Raw genomic sequence first — 10,442 nt, forward strand, 5'->3', positions numbered from 1 at the left:
AATTTTATGACGTATCTTATGGTACGGCATATTACTGTACCACTGCAGTATCTTCCTTTTTCAAATTATGCCAAACGACTATTATGCCAAACGACTGTTATGCCAAACGACTATTATGCCAAATGACTTTATGCCAAACGACTGTATGCCAAATGGCATTATGCCAAACGGGGTAGACCCGTCTACTTCGGACAGCCGATTAGAAGACGTTGATTGTATAGTTCCAATATAAGAAAACGCACGGAATTCTCGTGGAATGTCTATGTACAGCTAGTTCAAAACATCAAAATGGGGTATAGGTCTATCCACATAAAAAAGATTCTACATTACATTTTTGAAGGATTCCGTTTGATTTCTCCCAAAGAGTTATCCGACGTCGTATCCGATTTTATTGAAAACAAATAACGAGCGGTGGAAATCCTACAAAGCAGAAATCCGATTGCTGTCTCATGATGTGAGAACTAATATTGGAAATGTTGTAGTTATAATATTGTCGAATCATTTCAACAAACATATCTGAACAGAAGAAAATTCAAGTGACAAGAATAAGTCTAAGAATCGCAAGTCAGTTTGGAGCAAATTAACTTGCTGCCCAATGCATTGAAAAGACAATTAGGCAGCTTATGAAAGTATATTTACCAAGCTTTGTTTCAAAAGAAACACCCAAAGTTTAAAAACGTTGGTTTCAAATGACGAAAAAAGTTGATGTTTTATACGTCTATGAATGATGATTGTAACTCCACCACAAACTCCATCCAGTCGATCATTACGAAAAAGTTTGGATCTTACTGAACAAAAAATGCTTAATTACTATGATGGTCCCCTCAAACAGTTATTCAAAGATAATCCGTTCCATGACTCTACATTTCCATGAATCGATGGTATTTTAAAAACTGGTTCATGGAAGTTTGACTTTATACGCACTTTTTTATATTTTTCTTAATTTTTTTTACCGTTGGCCTCCTGAAGTGGAGACAATATACAATGTCAATCAAAAATTCAATATTTAAACAATCAATATTTACTTGATAACTTATTTAGTTGTTAATCCTTTAACATGTACCTAGAGTTACATATTTCTCAGGAGCACTGATGAGTCTCCAATCAAACCGTCTCTCAGCCCATCGGAATCCTAGTGTGCTGCGCTAGCCGGAGGCTCACGAAAATTCTTAAAGCGCGCGCTAGTTGATGTGCACCCGAGGAAACTATAGATCCACATGATGTACTTCAGTTTGCGTTTTCCCCTTTAACATTTTATTGAGCAATAAGCGATATTGATCATTTTTCTTCATTCGTTATGACGTGAATATCTATTGGAATGTAAATAAAACAAAAATTGTAACGATAACCTCTCTGAAGGCGGAGTTGAATATTGCGACTTTTGCACCCATTTAGACTCACCCCAAATTTCGAATCTCGCATACAAATTCGCAGTGCAAATGTATACAAGCAATGTCTGTCATAAGATAGGTTGTTCCAGCTTTTTGACAGGCCTACCTAGTTAAACAGATCTTGCTGTGCACGATTGTTTGATTTGTGCGCAATAAATCGTACTGTGATAATCGTTGAGTCTAATCGGGAGAAAATGTCGTAGCGAAATTAGGCTTGGAGGGATGTCAAAATTATCACAGAAATCTAAACACTGAATATTGGGCCCAATATTGGAAGACTAAATTTTGATATTTCCTGAAATGGATTTAATTATAAAGATTACATAACAGATATCGCCTTTGTGATAATGTGTGCATGAATTTGATCGAACAATTTCGAAATTATGAAAACCTTAGAAGAAATGAGCCATTGAATGTTTTTATGCTACTCTCTAGAAAAATGTTTGAAACGAGTAGGAATAGATTCTGGTGCTTGTTTTAATTAGGTCCATCTTACCCCGGGCTTGTAAGATGTTTTGGAGTAAGTTAGACCATATAAATTTTTATATGTAATGAAAACAAAATATCTCTTTTTCGTAAGCAGCTTGAAATAATACATAAAACGTTAGCTTACTGATGGTAATTTGATTTATAACACTATTATTTTTTTGCGAGCTAATGCAAGACGTTAAGCGTGTTACAATTTATCCTGCGAGTTGAAAATGGCGCTGAATTGACAACTGTTACATGGAGCACATGGTAAGAAAAATAACAATATTGTTTGTACTAAATACATTCCATATCATTGAATCTTAAACTTTCTAGAAGAATGCCCCTTGAAAAACTTTTCCCTAATGAGCTATGATGGAAAGTCCCACTTACCCCGGACTCTCACTTGCTCCGGAGTACCTTACCGGCAGCTTCATTTTTTATCATAAGAAAAAAATTCGAACCGCGATAGCTTTTTCATTTCTCGTTATTTTTGCACCATTTTTTCTTCTGGTTTTAGAATCTGTATCAATATTGGTCATTGGACATCTGGATCCAAAGATATTCCGAAATTCCGTAACGTCAGGAAAAAGAAGAATAAGAGTATGCATAATCTGTTTCTAGTGGCCTCGAAATTCAGCATGTTGAGTGCTAACAAGATAAAAAAATCAAAATCAAAGGTGGTCGCCAATTTTTTTACTGAAATTAATATTCTGAAGGCTTCCCCAAACCAACGCGATTTTCTTCAGCTACAGCGACAAAAATAGCCGCGATTTAGTTATGTCGCTGCAAGCACTCTTATATGAAACCATATAGACTGACGCGACAAAAATCACGTCGCTGTGGCAAATAGTTGTAGCGGCACACTTACAAAGGTGACAATCGTTCATTGCAACATGTTTACATAACATAGATTGTTTACTACTCGTTTATTGCGAAGCATATGCTATATTAAAGAAAAACTGAAGTGCATTCAACTACATTTGACAATTATATACGACAGAAAATAAGCATTTATTTGCTTTTCAATTGCAACATCTTATAAATGACGATGAACCCATTATCAAAGAAAAAGTAGTTAAATCTACTTATGTCTCTAGGTGCTTTCATATTTTTATTGCATAATACTCACAAACAGCAGCTATGACAGGGTATCAAAATATCAATCGTGTTGAATAAACGCTGGCTGTATGACGGTATTCTAAGATTTAATTGATACGTCAACGACAATCAAGGCAGGCTTGAGGGAAATCGCTGGTTTTCTTTTGATGTGACACCTTCGATCTTTCCGGACAAACATGTGAAAATGATCAAAGTTTTCTGTGCATTTTATTGTAATGTTTATTGGAAATGAGTAAAAAGATGCGTGTTTCAATACTTTTTATTCAATCAACATAAAATGTGCTATCGTGACATTGTTTTTGGTTATGCAGGAATTGATTTTCCACCGATTGTTGTCAACTTTGATAAAATGCAAAAATATGTTTTGATGAATTACGCGCTTTTACCATGTTTGTCCACTATTTAAGATCTGGGCTCACAGTGACAGTTCGTAACAGCAAAATCTCGGCTCACCTTGATGTACAGAAATTTTGTATCGGTTTCTCCCTGATTTTCGAGTATACGGCTCATACGCTGCTAGTGCTAGATTCTGGCAATTAAACACATCGCATTAAACCGTCGTATTTTAATACGCTTTTCATTTGTTCATCATTTTGTTTATTGTTTTATGCATCAGCGAGGTATCATTGATGTCTCCTACCCATAAAAACTTTGTTTTGTCCATCCCAAAATAATTAAAACAATAACACTGGACGCCATGTTGAATTGATGTCGGGTTGGTAATTATTGGCTCTTGCCACCCCCTTGGTTTCTCCCTCCCAGGTTCCAGGTATGCGTGCAGTTCGTTCGTTCAAAATCAAGAAAGTTTACATGAAACATGTTCACTGTGTTTTGATTGGAGAATGGAATACAGTGAACACATTTGGAAATTCTAAAGTGTGGGCCTCGTGGCCGTGCGGTTAGTGTCGTCAGGCATTTAAGGTGACACATCTCGGAATTCAAACATGGCAGGTACAATGGCCGGTTTGTGCCCCTATTCCATATTTCAAAGGCACTAATCTGTTGAAATAATGAACGTACAAGGTCAATCTTCTTATTTTAAGCTTTCTGCAAGTGCACAAAGCTAAAATAGGTATTGCACTGTAGTTTGATGCCTCTTTCGCGAGATTTGTGCCTTCAAAGTTTTGGTACGTTATTGAATTATGATTCCAAGCTATCTCACATTAAGTGCAATCGTGTTATGGGGTATGGGATCGATTCCCGCTTCAGCAATTGAAACTTTTCGTCAGGAATGTTTTACGGCTATGTCCCTGGAGCATGCTCGTTTGTTGTCTAGTGTAAAGTTACAGTCTGTGCAGCTGGTCGGTGTCCGTGCCTTTTTTAATGAATGATAGATGCTAGCCCCTGGAGGTCCCTGAGTAATATAACCATTATCTGTCTATAGTATAATCGTGTCTGCCGAGTGGCAAGATCTATCGCAATGGGAACATAATTCCAAACAGAAGAAGTATTGGAGGTACCATCGGACAAACTTCACACAAGCGGCATTCTATTAATTTTAGGTTTTTTTTCCTCCTGGATTTCTTGAGAAATTCTCGCAATAAGCACGGCATTTTGCAGGGACACATACATTTTTCTGTATACTCTAATTATGGATTTCAAAGATAATGGCCAAAAAAATCTTCAATATCAGCAGTTCTTCTACATCTTCTCCAGAAATTGATCTTGGAATTGTTAGTTGAAATCTTTTGGGGATTCTCAAGACGCCTCTCAGTGAATCGGTCATTGAATTTTGCATGAATAGAGCTTGATTCTGTATTTTACTCCTGCAGGGACGATCAATGCAGTTGGGATCACACTCGTCAGGTATACAATGCGTTTATCGCGAATACAGTTAAGTGTGAATGTAGGGGGTTCAGTGACATTTTTGACACACTAAACAAATACTCATTTAAAGACCATGAAATGGCAATATTTTTCACAACTACCGAAAAACTAAACATTACAATTTGTCCATTTAATCCAATTGAAAAGTATATGTAATGTTTAGTTTTTCGGTAGTTGTCAAACTTCCACTCGGCTGGTTAGCCGTAAACCCTGTATCATAATTAATTAAAAACAAGTAATATTTTTCAGTTACCCTCGGCTGGTTTTCATGTTCGTAATCAGTAGGACGTGCTGCATTCATTCATATTGAGAAACATCATATCAAATGTCAGAAAACCGAGATAGAAAATTTGGTCGAAAACAAGGCTGATAAAACGGTATTGGGGCAAAATGAATACTTTAGAGGAATTTAGTACAAACTTTATCATTAATGGGTATTAGACGTTCTGATAGCTAAAACGTATCCCCTTCTATCACATTAGAAAGAAAAAAACTTCTCTAGGTTAGCTACTTTGCTCAAAAACTGGATTCTTCTTCTTCTATGCTTATAAAGCTGAGAAAAAAATAAAGTCAAATTTCAGAGGATAATTGAAGCAAACCATAAACGTTTATACCGTTAAAAAGTTCATATACAATATGCATTTTACACAGTGTATAAAATTTTAATGTAATGCATATTCTCAAAGAAAAAGGGGGTGTTCATTATTCGCGTAATCCCCCTATATCATGGATCGCAGCGCCAATCAAAGGTAACTCCCAGATTATTATCTTATACAACTAACCCAATATCCTTTCCATGACCACTGTGATGATGCAGAGGTATATTCGGTCTCTAATAACAGTGGCTGTCTAATTACCAATTCTCCCCTTTCCCGATGACCGTAGGGACGTAGCAGGCGCCGTTATTAACTTTTAAATTTTGAACGGTTTGAGTACATTGAGAATCGTTGGCTGATCCCAAGCTAATCGAAGTGGTCATTCATGATCATGCTCACGCTGTCAAAATTATTGTGAGCAGGGTTGGGAAAAATCTTGAAATTCACTCTACAGTAGACAAGCAAAGCAAATCACAGTCAGCCGGTCCAGTGAAATTCACACTCATCTCTGCTGTAGGCAAAAAAGCCTTGAAAATAGCAAAACATCCGTTGCTAAGAACAACCCAAAATAACTGTAGAAAAATGTTCTATTTCCCGCTGCATTTCCCGCATTTAGAGCTTTCAATGACACTTATGATTTAGAAAATTCATGCACCCAATATACACAGAAAAAATATTTTATTTTCAATGTGATGTAAACTGACGTCTACTGTGAAAATAAACCAAATTCGTGTGTTGTTACAGCATTATGTAAATTTAAATGAATATACATTCAATTTTCTGCTGGAAAAGACGAGCTCCCGGCCGAACTTTTCAAGCACGGTAGTGAGCAGCTGTACGAAATGCTGCACCGTACTCTGTTAAGGATATGGGAGGAAGAAGAATTGCCTGCTAGCTGGCTGGAGGGCCTCATCTGCCCTCTGTATAAGAAGGGCCACAGATTGGAGTGCGCCAATTACCGAGGAATAACGCTCCTCAATTCGGCGTACAAAATAATGTCACGTGTTCTGTTCAACAGATTGAGACCGCTGGAGGAGTCCTTCGTCGGCGAATACCAAGCTGGTTTTCGTGAGGGCCGATCAACGACGGATCAAATGTTTACCTTGCGACAAATCCTTGATAAGTTCCGGGAATACAACTTGCAGACACATCATCTGTTCATTGATTTCAAGGCGGCGTACGATTCAGTAAAGAGAAATGAGTTATGGCAGATAATGGTAGAACACGGTTTTCCGGCGAAACTGATTAGACTAATTCGTGCAACGTTGGATGGATCGAAATCAAGTGTGCGGGTTGCGGATGAGACTTCAACCTCCTTCGTAACCTTAGATGGATTGAAGCAAGGAGATGCGCTTTCGAATCTTTTGTTCAACATTGCTCTCGAAGGAGCTATAAGGAGAGCGGGCGTGCAAAGAAGCGGTACCATCGTCACCCGGTCGCATATGCTCCTGGGTTTTGCGGACGATATCGATATAATCGGAATTGATCGTCGAGCCGTAGAAGAGGCATTCGTGCCTTTTCAAAGGGAGACAGCGAGGATTGGACTTACCGTCAACACCAGCAAAACTAAGTACATGATCGCTGGTAGACAGCGTGGTTCCAATCGTGACGTTGGTAGTGAAGTGGTGCTAGGTGGTGAAAAATTTGAAGTAGTGGAAGAATTTGTGTATCTTGGTACTTTAGTGACTTGCGATAATGATGTTACCCGCGAGGTGAAAAGGCGTCTTGCAGCTGCGAATAGGGCTTTTTACGGGCTCCGTAACCAGCTTAAGTCCCGTAGCCTGCAGACGAAAACAAAATTCGCGCTATATAAGACTCTTATCCTTCCGGTTGCCCTATACGGCCATGAATCCTGGACGTTAAAAGAGGTCGACCGGAAAGCGTTTGGAGTTTTTGAGCGTAAAGTGCTGCGAACAATACTCGGCGGTAAACAAGAAAATGGCATCTGGCGGCGTCGCATGAATCATGAGTTGTACCAAGTATATAAAGAAGTGGATATTATCAAGCTCATAAAACACGGCAGGCTGCGTTGGGCTGGTCACGTGGTACGAATGCCGGAAGAACGACAAGCAAAAATAATATTCAGTAGAGAACCCGGACGAGGCCGTCGGCTTCGTGGTAGGCCGCGCACACGTTGGCTTTTTGCAGTTGAAGAGGACTTAAGGGCACTTAACGTTCAGGGCGACTGGAAGCGATTGGCTCAGGACCGAGCCCAGTGGAGAAGAATTATCCATTCGGCGTAGATTCAACGTAGCGGATTGTAGCCCATCAAGTATCAAGTAAGTACATTCAATTTTCAACTAAAAATGGTTGAATATTACATGATCGTGTAAATTTAAAGTGAATTCGTTGAAAAATAATGGATTGGTCGTTCAAATTTAGGTTTATTTTGATGCTCCAAATATGTGCATGAAAATAAACTTAAATTTACAACATATTTATAGCTGTGTAGGCTACTTGATGAGATTCACCTTTTTGAACTACTGTACTGGGAAGATCCACGTGACTTTCTCGAAATTCAAGCCTACTACTATTACCATTCCCAGCACTGATTGTGATCGTATGGCCTACAATATTTTAGTAATTGTCTCGATTATACCATGGACCAAAGATTTTTCGGAGTGAATTAAAATGTATTTTCTCGCAATACATTTTTTGTCACAAAAAATATTTTGAACATAGCAAATATCAAATAAGGTTCATCGGATAAAGTTAGAACGAATTAAATTTCTTAAGCCATTTCGTCTATAACTTGCACCGGTGTACCTTAACCTTCCTAATGCATTAAGAAAAAGTTACACATTATGCATTAAGGGTCAAAAATGACCCATGACTTTAAAACGCTCTCAAAAATCCATTTTTTTACCGATTTTCGTTGTTTTAGCTTTATATGAAAGATATGGAACTCTAGAATAGAACCCTGGAAATTGTTTGTCAGTATGGCCATTCTGGGCACAAGGGCACAAGGGAACCTGGACCATGTTTCAGAAGGAACTGGCGTATATAATATTCAGCAGTTCATACCCATGTATATAACGACGGTTCAAATTTCATGGCTTTTCATTCCGATTTACAAGAGCACCAAGAGGACCAACATTTTGATTTGGCCGGTATTTCGGAGTATTCTGGAACCGGTTCCGCTAGGGTGTGATGTGGACATTTTCAGACCATCATATAGTAGGGGATTTTTTTTATTACCGTACGGGTTTGGGCCGAAGGGTCTCAGATTTTCATGAAACTTTTTCCACAGGCAGGGCTCATGGATATATGAATAAAAAAAATTGAGAAAAATTCAGGGTCGCCTATTTTTCCGGAAAACTCAGGTGGAAATTTTTTGTTTTCCCTTGACACTACTTACTATGAAAAATCATAACTCAAGAACGAAGCATCGTAGAAACAAAGTTTTTACATGAAAATTTAAGCAAATTTTCTCAAAAATCCAAAAAAAATATGAACTGGAAAAAGTTTTCCACAAAATTTTCCACCGTTGGCAAAATTTGTAAAGAAAAGCCGGAAAAACTATGCCCGAACTCGTGGAAAATTTTCAAAAAAATATTTTCGAGAAGGTAATTTTATAAGCTTTAATCACTGAAATTATTGGAAAGCACTTTTTTTTCGTTTTTGAGTTATGGCCAATTTTGTGAAAAATGTCCAGATGTGCCATATAAGACTTTTCTTTGAAAAATCATAACTCAACAACGAAACATTGTAGAAACAAAGTTTTTATATGAAAATTTAAGCAAATTTTCTCAGAAATCCAAAAAAAAATGAACTGGAAAAAGTTTTCCACAAAATTTTCCACCGTTGGGGAAATTCATAAAAGCTGAAAAATCTATGCCCGAACTCGCGGAAATTTTTTATTAAAATATTTTTAAGAAAGAAACTTTATAAACTTCAATTCTGGTAACTTGTAGCATGTACTTTTCTTTAGTTCCTGATCTATGGTCAATTTTGTAAAAAATGCAAAGATTTGCCATACATGCCTTTTCGTTTAAAAATCATGACTCAAGACTTATCATGACTTGTCGAACCGGATTCAAATTATCTAAAATATATGAAATTTTTGAAATGGAATCAGTTTCCCAGGACATTTTTCACTGTTTATGAAAACAAATAATGAAAACCCGATTAGCTATTCCAGCTTTCAAACAAAGTATATTTGAAAAGAGCGATCAATAAGATCCAATCCTACAATATTTTTCAATACGCTCATTTTTCGTTCCTAAAACATGATCAAATATTGCTAGGATGAGCTGTTTGAACCATATATTTACAAATTTATAAGTTCATAAACAAAATTTCTTAAGAACGAAACTACAAAGTTTTCTTCAATCAGAATGTAGGCATTTTTTTTCCTGTTAGGTAACTACAAAATTGACAGTTAAATAAATGGGTAGACAATATGACAAATAGGTATTTACCAATTCAAGTTTAAAGCGTTGAAATGGCTTGAGAGTCATAAGTTTACCAAAAACTAACAAAGAGCAGTGAGAAAGTGCAAGTGTTGTCTATCAGCTTTATATTCCTCTTTAATAATTTTTGGAAAGTGAAAAATTTTTTCCCGAAGCTGTTGAAATGGACAAAGTTCAATATTACGAATACAATTCTTTATGCTGTAACCCCTTCGGACTGGACGGCCACAAATCAGTAAGGACAAATCTACGATCGGTCAGCCAAGGCCTCATCAGTAAGCTTCATTCGAATAGAGTTCGGTGGATTACGGAAAAGATGAAAATTTGCGTGAAGTGCTCCATTACCGGTTCGACAAGTCATGATGAATCTTGAGTCATGATTTTTAAACGAAAAGGCATGTATGGCAAATCTTTGCATTTTTTACAAAATTGACCATAACTTAGGAACAAAAAAAAGTACATCCTAAAAGTTACTATAATTGAAGTTTATAAAGTTTCCTTCTCAAAAATATTTTAATAAAAATTTTCCGCGAGTTCGGGCATAGATTTTCCAGCTTTTCTTTATGAATTTCCCTAACGGTGGAAAATTTTGTGGAAAACTTTTTCCAGTTCATATTTTTTTTTGG

Source organism: Aedes aegypti, chromosome 3, assembly GCF_002204515.2.
Source record: "Aedes aegypti strain LVP_AGWG chromosome 3, AaegL5.0 Primary Assembly, whole genome shotgun sequence".
In the NCBI taxonomy this organism is placed as follows: Eukaryota; Metazoa; Arthropoda; class Insecta; order Diptera; family Culicidae; genus Aedes; species Aedes aegypti.